Raw genomic sequence first — 14,121 nt, 5'->3', positions numbered from 1 at the left:
TTTCTGGATACCCATTCAGTCATCTAGTTTATATTTAAAGAGAAATAGTGTATACGAAGCTTATTCCAGAGGTTTATGAGGTGCTAAGTTATCATCTTTTCCCTCCATTTTCATGTTTTATTCATTTATCTGTTAGTGAAGAGTTAGGCTCCTGGTCTGGTATTGGCAGATATTGGAATTACCAATAAATAGGAGGTGCGGGGCAATTGGGCTTCTAATCATGAGTCGATTAAGATAGAAACCTCCTTTAAAAAGTCTCTAAAACACTGAATAAAGGGATAGAGCTTTCAGCCTCTCTTGGTAGCTTAGGGATTTTAGGCCTGTGATATTTTTGTCTAGGGACATTTGGATCTTTCTAATTGGTGAGATAAATTCCAAAGAGGGTGTTGTACTTGATAACTTTCCTGATCAAAGCTGAGTTTATGCTGAGGTCATGCCTACTCAGCCTGGCGGACTTCTTTGAGAAGGTCACTTAAGCAATGAATGAGAACAAAATGGTTCACACTGCCAACCTTGATCTATCTGCCTAAGGTATTTGACACAATACCCCACTCGGGCATTATTGACAAATGCAAGAGGTTAGGTACAAACCCTTATGTTACCAGTGGATATCTAACTGGTTCACAGACTGGACCCAGAAAGTTAGAATTGGAGAGTCCACCTCTACAAAGAGGCCAGTTACCAGCAGAGTCCCTCAGGGACCAGTTGTGGAACTGCTGATTTTTGGCATCTACTTTTCTGAAGTCAAGGTTAACATCAAGGGCCATTGGCTGACCAGATTTACAGATGATTGCATATTAGGAGCAGTCTTAAAATTCCCCACTGACACTAATGTTCTCCAAGAAGGGCTAGCACTGAAAAATAAAAAGTGTGAGAGCCGTGGACTAAAATTAAATGCCAAGAAATGCATAATAGTATCCTTCAGGAAGTCAGACACTCCTGGTAACTATCATATTGCCAACACACCCCTAAGAGTCAACCCATTTGGAAGGGACCTGGGGACACTTCTAGACAGTAACCTAGCCAGCCTTATAACATCAAGTGAGGAAATCATTGTACGTTGTGCAACTTATAAACAAAGCTGTGTCATCTAGGTCCAAGGAGGTCATTATTTCACTGTAGTCAGCATTCCTTAGACTTATCATTGTATACAATGCCCCCTTTGGGTAGAACACATCCAAGCAAATCCAACATCCACAGAGGTTCCTCACTAAAAGAATACAGGGCATAAATAAGATGTCCTGTGCAGACTGCCTCAAAGCCCTAGCCCTGTGTTGTGTCTCCTACAGGCTTTTGAGGTGAGATTTATGCCTGGCATGCAAGGCATTGTCAGACCTAAATCTGATGAACTCCCTGCATATCTGCAAAACAACAGCACCAGAATTACCCATTTTAAAGACTTAAGCCATGCCTCTTATATAAATAGGACCTGCTGGAGAGTAATGTATGTATCTCGGGTACTACCTCTTCTCTGGAACGATTCATTTGAAGCAGAATTCCGCTTCCATTTAATTCAAGTATAACTTAGACAGTAGGAATGGGAACAGGAAATTCAACCTTGGTTTGGTACATATGTCTCTAATGGACTAAGGCAGATGGTAAATGGTTCATCTTCCAAGCCCCTCTTTTATTTACCAAGTGTACCTGAACTTGTCAGATATGTGGGATACATGGCTAGGCTTAAAAAGGTCCAAATGGTCATTAGCCTAGTACACGCCTATGAACCTATATAAGGGAGTGAATACCGATTCAGATTTTGATAATATTCTCTTGGCAGTTTCCTGGACTAAATAAAAGGATGTCCTGACAACTGTTGTTAAATGATGGTCAAAAGAAAGAGAACTATCAAAACAAATACCCCATTCCCTAGCAATGTTTTTGGCTTGCAGAAGTGCATTGTCTAGAAATTATGATGAGAAAAGATGTTCCCTATCAAAAGTGGTGTTACTACACTTTTTAGCATTTTGTCTGAGCCCATTTTTAGTCTACCAAGATTTTATTAGGGGGCCTTTGGGTGTTATAGGGTGATTTAACAACCCCCCAGTGGTCCTTAGCCTTGTACATGCCAATGATCCTATATAAGGGAGTGATCACTGATTTGTATCTTGATGATATTCGTTTGGCAGTTTGATAGGCTAAATAAAAGGATATTTTGGCAACTGTTGTTAAATTATGGTCAAAAGAGAGGGAACAATCAAACCAAACACCCAGTTCCATAGCAATATTTTCATTTTACAGAGGTGTGTTAACTAGATAGGATGAGAAAAGATGTTATCTACTAAAGGTGATAAATACTGCACTTTGTATCATTTATTCTGGCCCATTTTTACTATACCAAGATTTTACTATGGAAGGTTTGAGTCATATAGAGTGATTTAACAACAACCCCCAGTTTGCAATCCTTTGCAAACTTTGTAGACAGAAATCTTTGTTGTCTGCTTAGACAACTGAGAAGTAAATACTAAATACGAAAGGTCATAACACTGAGCCTTAAGTGACACTGCTGGTCACTTTCATACTTTCCATACTTTCCAGTGAGGCATCTGCATCTTGCACTATGTGGGTTTTGTCTTCTAGCCAATTTTCTATCCATCTTAGCACATATGGGACATTTTTAAATTATTTAACTTTTCTATGATGATAGCAAAGGAATAGTGTCAAAGCCTTAGCCAGGTCAAGATACACTGCATGGCCACCATGTACAGCCTCAGTAACCTATTTGAAGATGTTTACCAGGTTAAATAGCGAGGATCTACCTTTCACAACACCAAACTGTCAGGGATCATGTCTAACAAGATGCTTAATACAACACTTTATGAGGTCAGTTATAATATGTTCAATGGCTTTTTTAGATGAGGTTTGTGAGACAGACAGGTCAGTTAGTACCCAATTTGTAAGGTCATCCTCATTAGACAGTCAACTAATGCTGGTGACACATGTTTTATGTGAATTCCATCTTGCAGAATCACAGCATGTATACCACTATAAGTAACACTGACAGATAATCTAACATGCATGATTAAACTGGTGTATTGATCAGTATCTTGAAATTTTCAAAGCTCTTCTCTTCTTCAACATCCCAGTGCCATCATGCACTATCATTCCCAAATAACTTCAACAATGGCACTTTAATCTGAGAAGTTAAGAACAAACTTCAAAAGGTGTTGTAATGCACACAGAAATCTTATAAGTGGCAATCTGTTAGTAGTGGTGACCAGAGAGCAGCTCTGACCTTCTCATCATGTGCTTTCTTACCCTCTGAAATTAATAACACACACATTTTAATTCTCTAACTCTGATTTTACATTTATGTTTCTTTAGCTTGAGGTTGAATTTTCTCACTACAGTAGCTGATCCAGCATGCTGTGCTGTTCTCTAATACCCTATAGACAAGAAAATCATAGAAAGCACATCACACATTCCTGTTATCAGAGATACATCTCTTGGAAACACTTCTGGTGCAGATAAACTGCCAGACAATCTAACAAAACGTTGTCTTCTGTTGAGAATAATATATAAACACAACTTGGAGTTCTTTTCATTATCTTAATTTGCCAAACCTCTTGATCAGCAACTGATACAAAGGAAAGTATTGCATTTGTCATGTTGTTACTTGTTTTTTTAATACAAAGTTGTCTGTGGACTCTTTTTATTGGCTTTAGTCTAGAATTGAAAAATATTGAATATATAAATTATTTTTACATATGTAGTAGCCTTATCATTTAATAGCTTACACAACTGATCTACTGCAGCATGTTCTCTTGATTTGTTTTACAGCCAGGCTTCATGCACAGCTTACAACATTTGTGTGAGACATTTTGACTTTCATTTCAAAAACAGTTTTACCCATTTCTAATTTTTTTGCATAAAAGTTCATCTTACTTGATTATTTTAGATACAAAATACATTTATCTCACTGAATAATGTATTTTTTTTAATCAACGACTTATGCATCAGTACAAATGCCAATTAAAAGGTCTTTTGGCCGAGGCACTGGAGAGTGTTTTAGTGTTGTTGAATTAAAGTTGGTTCTTTCTTACAGGCCTTGGTCATTATTTAATTCTTTAGTTTATCATTTTTTTGTTGTTTCTAATACATATGGCAGTTGTTTATTCATCAAGTTACAGTCCTGGAATTTCTGTAAAATCACATCTGTGATATTTTTCTTTCTCAAAACCTTGGTGTGTTATTTTATTTTATTACTTCCTCCCCTGCAGCAATCAGAAATCTAACACATTGTATCTTTGCAAGCTTCTTGTTTGCTCATGTTTGGGAGCAAACTCAATATCTGTATCTATAGTTTCCAGTTTTTAGACAGACTGTCTTGTTGGAAGAGATTTGCTTGAGTTTGTAGCAGTACACTGTCCCATATGAATACTTCTGATAGCATGTGACATTTGTGGTCTATTACTAAAATAATAATGCAGTAGTATTAGGTGACATACTATAAACTCCTTGAAGTCACTGCTGCCCTTATGATACAGTACAAGAAATAATGCCACATGATCATTTTACATATTTAAAAAACAGTAATAATTTAAAAATGCCATCTTATGTTACATTATGAAGGATGGCTTCCCCAAATATAAGAACTTAGGTTTTATAGTGCTGTGCTCAGATAATGGTATCCATCACTCCATGTAATTTCACTTGCTGTGAAGCAGAATTTTTAAAACCTATTTCTTGATAGGGTAACCTCACTGAACACAGTTGTCCTTTTTCAGGAGCAACATAGGAGCACTGTCTGGTTAAATGAGTTGCAGTCACTCAGTAGGCAAATGAATATGGGGTAATCAAACCCCGTAAACAGAAAGCAACTCATTAGCATCTCAGAGCTGTAATCCTCCATGCTGACATGTAGTACAAAATCCCCTTCTATCCCGTAACGCTGTGTGCTGTACACTGATGTGTTAGAGGGCACATGCACTCCCAGTTATATGGCCTCATTATGTTCATACCATACAGGGATAGTAGCAGCTAAGTACCGCACACACTGGTTCTCAGTATAGAGTGAGTGGTTACTAGGGACGTCTGGTGGTGTCCCCTTCGGAGTAACCAGCAGAGAAGCAGATTATTAATCTTTTCTACTAGGTGCAGTCTGGATGTCAGGTGTATCCAAGGTTATTAATATTATATTTGCATGATGCCTGTATTTAAATTGTTTAAAGGTCTGTTTTACACTATGCCATATATGTGAACCAGTTTATGAATGTAAATAATCTTTATGACTAAATGTGACCCCCTCATAATAAACATTTTTGATGCTCCCCTAAAACATTTGAGTATGTCATTTTATTCATGCACAGAACCTTAGCTTTTATTTCCATAGTATGTAGGAAAAGCTGCATGTTTTTAAGAGTAACACCTTCCTGCTGAGTTAATGGCCAATATTACTGCAAGAAATCATTTTAGCTACTCAGTTTTTTAGTAACATAGCAGTAATCGTGCTATAAGTTTGGTGTTATGTATATATTATGAATGATCTTAAAGCAGAAAGTGAGACCAATATGCAGACACCAATAGGCATCAGCTTCAACCCTTTTCATACCTATGAAGCAGCATTTTAACATCTGTTCACCTCTTTCTTTTAGGATAACACTAAACAGTGATTCTTTATATGAGAACAAAAAGTGACTTGGTTATTTAGAACTAAACATCAATATTTGTTTTGCCATAGTAATACAAATGTTAATGACTACAAAACTCATTTTCAAATCGAAAGAAGATTTGCTATCAGTTAGTAAAATTAGAAATAATTACATCACCCTGATTTGTTCAGTTTGAATTTGTTTGTGTATCATTTTACATTTCTAATCTCAGGAATGGAGTGAAGAAGATACATTTGAGAAATCTGCTTTACACTAAAAGCAGGCTATTCAAGAAGATAAGAGATGAAATTGAAGATAAATATCCTCTTTCCCGCATCATGGCTGTGATGTTATTTATAAACATTGTGCACAATGGTCAGGACTAGTACACCGTATAACAACATGCCAAAGCCCTTTGTAGCTCATGAAGATTCTTAAAGATTTAGAGGAAAAACTTTTATACAGTCCTACCCCATTGTGGAAGTACTTCATGCACAGAATACAGATTAAAATGACCACTCCCAAAGCTTGCATACAGTTCACAACCACCATAACAACTCCATATAGCCTGGTGCAATGTGATTAGTTTTTGGAGCCCAAATTGCATACATATTTGTGACTGCACTGATCTACCTTCCTTGTTGATGTATTGCTCAGCTGCCACAGCTGAATAACACATCACAGTGCTATGTTCAAAAAATACTGATAATGAAGTCCTCTGTGGTGCAAGCAAACCTGCTATCACAACTGTGGTACAAGCAAACGTGCTGTCACAACTACAGCAATAATGCGTCATTGCTGTAGCCAGTAGGAATGCTGACTGCATGGAACTGGCACATTAGCATCTACATCCCACCCCCACCCCCCAGTAAGAAAACCTCCGTAAAAAAACTTCTCCAAAGCCAACTTCATGCTACTCCAGTCAGAAGTGACAAACTTCATGACACCCATGCAGACAGGAACTGAAAGCTTGACTGCTGAATCCTACACTAAGGCACTGTATGAGCACATCCACTCATGCATGAATTGTGCCATCCCCAGTAGATCCAAAACGCTATCCCCCCAAAATAAAAATCCAATCTGGTGGTCCCTTTCCATAAACGAACTTTACAACAAAAGGAAGAAACTGTTGCAGAAAAGAGGAAAATCCCAGGATGCAAAAAACTCCCTTACCAGCCTCAGTAAGAAGCTGGGATCCTTTATAAAATCCTCCAAAGCTAGTTACGAAAATAAAATTGCCAAAGATTTCAAAGGCAACCACAAGGCATTCTATAGCTATGTCAAGAATCTAAATGGCAATGCTCAGATCAGCTCTGAGCTACAACAGAATGGCATTAAATATACTGATCCCAAGGATATTGCCAATATCCTGGCAGATCGATTGAGTGCAAACTTCACCCTCCTCTCACCCCCTAAAAGGCCCATCTCAATCCCAAAAGATTGCCAAATTCCAGTAATAACGGCCACACAGGTAAAAAACGCACTCTTCAAAGCTAAGAATACAGCATCCATGTGACCAGACAACATCCCAGGCTGTGTACTACATGAACTACAAAATGAACTGGCACCTCACCTAAGTGTCATGTTTAATCATAGCCTCAGCTCTGGCTTCATGCCCACTGAGTGGCACACAGCTACAGTTATCCCACTCCACAAGGGGGTATCCACCTTGGATCCTGGGAACTACTGCCCCATCAGTCTGATGAGCCTGATCTGCAAGGTCATGGAATGTATTATCATGGAACTTATAAACAAAGACATTGGCAACCTTCAAACACTGGACCCCACACAGTTTGGGTTTGTGAAGGGCCGATCTTGTCTCCTGAACCTGATTGACTTCTTTGAATCAGTCTCCAGAGCCATGGACAAGGGTAAGGTGGTCCACACAGCCTATCTGGACCTCGTCAAGGACTTCAACACCATCCCCAACTCTGGAATCATACGTAAACTTAATAAACTGGGCATTAATCCCTACATCACTCGATGGGTTGCCAACTGACTTACTGACAGAACCCACACTATAAAAGTAGCCTACTCCAAATCCAGCTTCAGACAAGTGACAAGTGGAGTACCTCAGGGTTCAGTCCTGAGATCGCTCTTCTTTGGCATCTACTTCTCTAAAGTACAGGCCAACACTAAGGGACTCTGGCTAACAAAGTTTGCAGATGACTGCAAACTGGGAGCCATTATTGAATCCTCAAATGATGTGGATATTCTACAAAAGGGAGAGAGATGCTTGGTGCCAAAGCCATGGGCTCAAGCTCACTGCCAAGAAATGTATAATTATCCCCTTTGGGAAAAAACATGTACCCATGAATTACCACATAGGTGACAGTACACTAAACACCAAAAGTGTGATAAGAGACTTAGGGAAACATGTGGACAGTGGTCTCACCTTCGATAACCACATTGCCACAACAGTCAGGAAATCCTTCTATGTGACAAACCTCATCACTAAGTGCTTTTCATCCAGAAAAAAGGAGGTCTTTGTCCCACTGTACTCATCCCTCATTAGACCCATTATAGAATACAACACCCTGTTTGGTATGTACCTCTTAAGACATCTGCAACAACTGGAAAGGCCGCAAAAATACCTCACTAAAAGAATCACAGGCCTAAAGTAGATGCCCTATGCTGACCATCTAAAAAACTCCACCTATACTCTGTCGCATATCGTCTACTCAGAGGCGATCTCTGTTTAACAAACAAGGGCCTGTCAAACGCAGAGCTGTTGGACATGCTACACTTAAAGAAATCCCAATCCCTCAGAGAGACATGCTCCAGGGATCTAAACCTTGTCATCACAATGAACAAAACCTGCTGGAGGCATAGGATGTTCTTCGTCTCACATTGCTGCAGTCCTTACACTTGGGTAGTCCGCTGTCCTCGGTCGGCCCGAATATCAAAGTATAAGGCTGACGTCGGTCAAGGCGCATTTGACTGACATCAGGACGTCAGGGTACAAATGCGCATGACCGACGTCATATCCTCAGTCTTTTTTGCCGCATGGTCCGATGCAGAAGCAGCATTGCAAGTGCCGGTTGGCGTTCTGAGATTTTTCGATTTCGAAGTTTCAGACCGAGTTCAAAGTTGGCTAAGTACCCCGTTGGGGAATATTTTAGTTTTTTCATGCCTCAGTGATTTACCGGATGTCAGAAAAAGTCAATAATTGCATTTCTTGTGGGAAACAGATACCGCATAGAGATTATCATACTTTGTGTATTCCTTGCTTAGGGCCTGAGCATGACGTTGTTGGCTGTCGCTCTTGTGCTAGATTCAATAAACGCACTATAAAGAGAAGGTTGGATTGTGCCAGGTTAGTCTTTGGGAAGCGGTGCAATTATAAAATGCCGTCGGATGCTCCGACACCCGCTTCTTCGAAGAAGCGCAAGGACAAAGCAGTTAAGCCTAGGCTAGAAGAACCGTCTGTACCAGACGCCGGTTCTTTAGAGGTGTCGGTGGAGCCGGTGGCTCCACCGGAGGTTTCTTTGGGTTCCCAGGGAGAGACTTTATTATTGCAAGATGTGGCCTCTCAGGAGGCAGGTCAGGCTGAAGGGGCTTCTCAGGTTATTATACTCCCCTCCCTTCCTAGGGTGGCTAGGCCCTCTCATTCTGTTTCAAAGGCTTCTCCCAGAGGCAGGCCAGGTTCAGCTTCAGTTGGTGTCACCCCTAGTTCTTCTGGAACTGTGCCCAAGAAGCATATGCTTAAAATGGCGGAAGATTTGATTTCTTTGATTAGGGGTTCTTTGCCCCCTCCTGATAAGAGACCTAGGGTGGAGCCTGAGCCTGGGAGTTTTGAGCAGGCTTCAGATGTTTCAGAGTCTTCGGCTGAAGACTTGCAGGAGTATTCTCCTTATTCTGATTCTGATGTGGATGATTCTACTCCTTCTGCTTCTCCTCCTGAGGATTTTTCTTTTTCAGAAACTCTTCATTCTATGAGGGAGCATTTTAAGTGGGAAGGTCAGGACTTCTCTGATTTCAGGAAAAGGCTTAGAGAATTTTTGTTTTTACCCCAGCATAGGCCTTTGGCTATACCTCCTGTTTTAGATGTGGTGGAAGATGTTTTTGCAGAGGCTTCTCTTAATCCTGATTCTTTGCCTCCTGCTCCTGTTAAACCGGATAGATATTACAGGGTGCCTGAAGCTCATAAGTATCTTTTTAGAGTCCTAGGGCAGACCCAGAAACTGTTAGTCAGGGGCCTAAAGGTGTTAAGGCTTCTGTTGTCAAGAATCCGGTTCCCTCAGACAAAGAGGCCAAGGCTTTGGATAGATGGGGAAAGAAAGTTTATACTTCTTCCACTCTAGCTATGAGGGCTTTGAATTGCCAGTTTCACATGTTAAAATACCAAAACTATCTCCTTTCACAATTGAAGTCTAAGGTTGATGCTCTGGCGGAAGGTATTGATTGTAAAGAGTTGCAAGATTTAGTACATGTTTCTGAACAGGTGGGTAAGCATTCTTTGCAATGTGGTTTTGATGCTGTACAGGCCTCGTCTAGGGTGGCTGCCACTGGGTCAGTTCTTCGCAGGCACGCCTGGCTGAGGGATCAGAATTTATCTGACCATGTTAAATCACGGATTTTAGATGCTCCTTTACAATCTGATGTGTTGTTTGGTTCTCCTGTTGAGACAGTCTTAAAGAAAATGGAAGACAAGGCTAAGTCTATGCAGACTGTTAAAGATTTTTTGCAGGTTCAGCCTCCAAAGTTTAGTAGGAATTGGCCTACTAAGGGGTGGATGTATCCTTCTTATGATTCCCAGTCTAGGGGTAGATCTAGACGTGGCAGGGGCAGAGCTCAGGGCTCTTTCAGGCCTAGAACAGGGAGTTCTCCTGCACAGTCTTCAGGTGAGGGCAGGGGTCAGTCCTTTCGTAAACAGACCCAATGACCTACCTTTTCAGCTGCCAGAACCTTCTCGTCTGGCAGCACCTTTGGGAGGAAGGTTGGCACTTTTCAAAGAAAATTGGAGTTTAATTACCCAAGACAGATGGGTATTGGATATCATACACCACGGTTACAAGTTTTATTTCCATACCTTGCCTCCTTTCAAAGGCATGCCAGACGTTCTCCTCAACAAAGAATAGAGGCTCACAAGCAAGTTTCTCTGTTACTCCAAATAGGGGCCATACAGCCGGTCCCTATGCCAGAAGTGGGCCTAGGATTTTATTCTCGCCTGTTCCTAGTACCAAAGAAGGGGAACATGTGGAGACCAATTTTGGATTTATCTACTCTCAACACTTATCTGGACATTCCCAAGTTCAAAATGTTGACGTTACAGCAGCTTTTACCTCTGCTGGGCAAAGATCATTGGATGGTAACTTTGGATCTCAAGGAGGCTTACCTTCATGTTCCTATCAGACTAAGTTGCAGGAAGTATCTGCGTTTTCGAGCTGGGACTTCTCACTATCAGTTCTCTGCATTGCCCTTTGGCTTATCTACTGCCCAGAGTGTTCACGAAAGTTCTGGCTCCAGTGATAGCTTTCTTCAGGCTAAAAGGAATACAGATCTATCCTTATTTGGACGACTGCCTGATTCTGGCTCAAGGAAGGGAAGAGCTTCTTCATCATTTGGAATATGTGATAGCAGTGCTAAGATGCCTGGGGTATTCTGTGAACAAAATAAAGTCCAGTCTAGTACCCTCTCAGGACATGTGCTTTCTGGGTGTGAGACTGAATACAGCATCCCAGATGGCCTTTTTAACCCCGGACAAACAAAAGAGTCTATCCCTTTACTTCCATCAACTTTCTCATCAGTCCGGGCTGACTGCAAGGACAGTCCTTCAAGCCTTAGGGTTCATGGCATCTTGTATTCTGGTGCTTCCCAATGCCAAACTGCATATGAGGAAGCTGCAATGGTATCTCAAAATGTATGGACACAGCACTGCCAGGATCTGGACACTGTCATTCAAATAATACCTTGCATTCAAAAGGAATTTTTGTGGTGGGCTCAGGAATGTCACCTAAACAAGGGACTCTCTGTGACCCGGCCAGAGGCGAGTCAGATTTTAACGACAGATGCCTCAGACAAAGCTTGGGGAGCTCATCTAAATGGAAAGTGGATACAAGACAAGTGGCCTGCCAGACTACAACATCTACATATCAACCTGAAGGAGATGTTAGCAGTCCAGTTTGCATTAATAGCTTTCAAGGAGTTACTTCTTCCAGGGTAGGTGTTGATTCTAACAGACAACACAACTGTCATGTGGTACATCAACAAGCAAGGGGAACGATTCTTATCCTCTATGCAGGCAAGCAATGATTTTGTGGGAGACTGCTCTCAGTTTACAGCTCAATCTTCAGGCAAGGTTTCTGCCAGGAGCACAGAACTCCTTAGCAGATGTGTTGAGCAGACAATTATGGATCCCCACGAGTGGAAATTGGATCCTCATGTATTTCAGAAATTGACAGTGTCATGGGGAACTCCAGACATAGATCTGTTCGCTTCTCCACTAAACCATCAGCTGCCAAAGTTTTGCACAAAAGGTTTCATCCCACAGCTTGGAGAGTGGATGCTCTTTCTTTCAATTGGAGCAATCTTCATGTGTATGCCTTTCCACCTCTGCCTCTCCTCCCAAAGGTACTTCTAAAGGTCAGACAGGACAAGCCAAGGATGATTTTAATAGCTCCAGATTGGCCTCGACAGCACTGGTACCCATTACTGAGAAGTCTAGTACGGAAGCCTCCATGGCCTTTGCCTTCGATTCCACACCTGTTGTCACAGGAGGACAGCCATTTGCTCAATGTCAAGCTTCACTCTCTGCACCTAACAGCCTGGCATATTCTGTTTTGAACCATAGTGGGCCTCCACTTCCTCAGCAAGTTTTGAATGTTATTTTGGAAGCTAGAAGGCCTAGTACAAGGAAAGTGTACGCAGATAAATGGAAGAGATTTTTATTTTGGAGTGCAGCAAAAGATTTTGATGTTTCTGGGCCTAATTTGAGTGTGGCTCTTCAATATCTTACTGAGTTACTGGACAAAGGTTTGTCTTTCTCTTCTATTAAGGTTCATGCTGCAGCAATTTCGCTCACTATGATTGTGACCCACCATTGTTTTCTCATCCTTTGTTCAAGCAATTTCTTAGAGGGGCAAAGAATATAAGACCCCCACGAAAAGCTCCTGCTCCTGCTTGGGATCTCAATTTTGTGTTGGAAAACTCACTCTACAACCTTTTGAGCCTGCAGCTACTTCTGAGTTGAAATATTTATCATGGAAGACTGCTTTTGTTGGCCATTACCTCTGCAAGAAGGGTTTCTGAATTGCAGGCCCTTATGGCGGTTGAGCCTTTCTTGATTTTCCATAAGGATAGGGTATCATTACGCACTAATCCTTCCTTTATGCCTAAGGTGGTTTCTAGTGTGGCTTTAAACCAAACTATTCATTTGCCTACTTTTTATGCAAATCCCCAAAATAAAGGGGAAAAGATTTTGCACACTTTAGATGTACACAGGCAGTTGCGTTATTATTTGGACAGAACTAAAGGGTTCAGGCAGTCTCAGCAGTTGTTTGTTTCTTTTGCTTTGAGTTCTCAGGGCAAGCCTGTGTCAAAACAAACTATTTCTAAGTGGATTGGGTTTTGCATTGCTTTCTGTTATTCCCATCATGGCAAGGAGATTCCAGCTGGGATTAGGCCTCATTCCACTAGGGCTACTGCCACTGACAGCTTTTTGAGGGAGTGGCAACCAAGGATATTTTGGAGGCAGCTACTTGGAGTTCAGTGCATACTTTCTCTAGGCATTATCAACTGCCACTTTACTCTAAATCCAGGGCTGGTTTTGCCACTGCTGTTTTGCAGGGCATTTTGGCAGCTCCTGCTTCCTTGTAGTTTAGCCATCCTCCCTTACCTCTGCTTTGGGATTCTACCCAAGTGTAAGGACTGCAGCAATGTGAGATGAAGAACATAGTACAGTTTTGTACCTACCATAAATGTAGATGTTCGAAGATCCACATTGCTGCAGTCCAATTTACCCTCCCTCCTTCCCCTCTGTAGTTAGAGGTGGTTGTGTGGGTTGGGTTGTACATATTGTGTATATTGTATATCTTGTACATATATTTAGTGCAAGGGTGGTTGGTTGGTTGGTTGCTGTCTTTTGGTTTTGACCTTTCTTTTTAGGGTCTTCTGACATCTGGGGCAAGAAAAGACTGAGGATATGACGTCGGTCATGCGCATTTGTACCCTGACGTCCTGATGTCAGTTAAATGCGCCTTGACCGACGTCAGCCTTATACTTTGATATTCGGGCCGACCGAGGACAGCGGACTACCCAAGTGTAAGGACTGCAGCAATGTGGATCTTCGAACATCTACATTTATGGTAGGTACAAAACTGTACTTTCCTGACCCAGAGACTCCCCAGACTCTGGAATAGACTGCCCATACATGTCAAGCAGAGCACCTCTTTGGCCATCTTCAAAAGGAACCTTGATGAGTGGATGGGAGAAAGGAAATTCACCCTGGGGATCACATCATTCATCCTGATTGGCAGGGGTCCAGGGAAGTAAATACTGTGGGAAGAAAAGCCAGGGAATTGCTGTGGCTAGG

This window comes from Protopterus annectens, chromosome 9.part0 (assembly GCF_019279795.1).
Source record: "Protopterus annectens isolate FY-2018-M chromosome 9.part0, PAN1.0, whole genome shotgun sequence".
NCBI lineage: Eukaryota > Metazoa > Chordata > Ceratodontiformes > Protopteridae > Protopterus > Protopterus annectens.
This window is presented reverse-complemented; position numbering follows the sequence as displayed.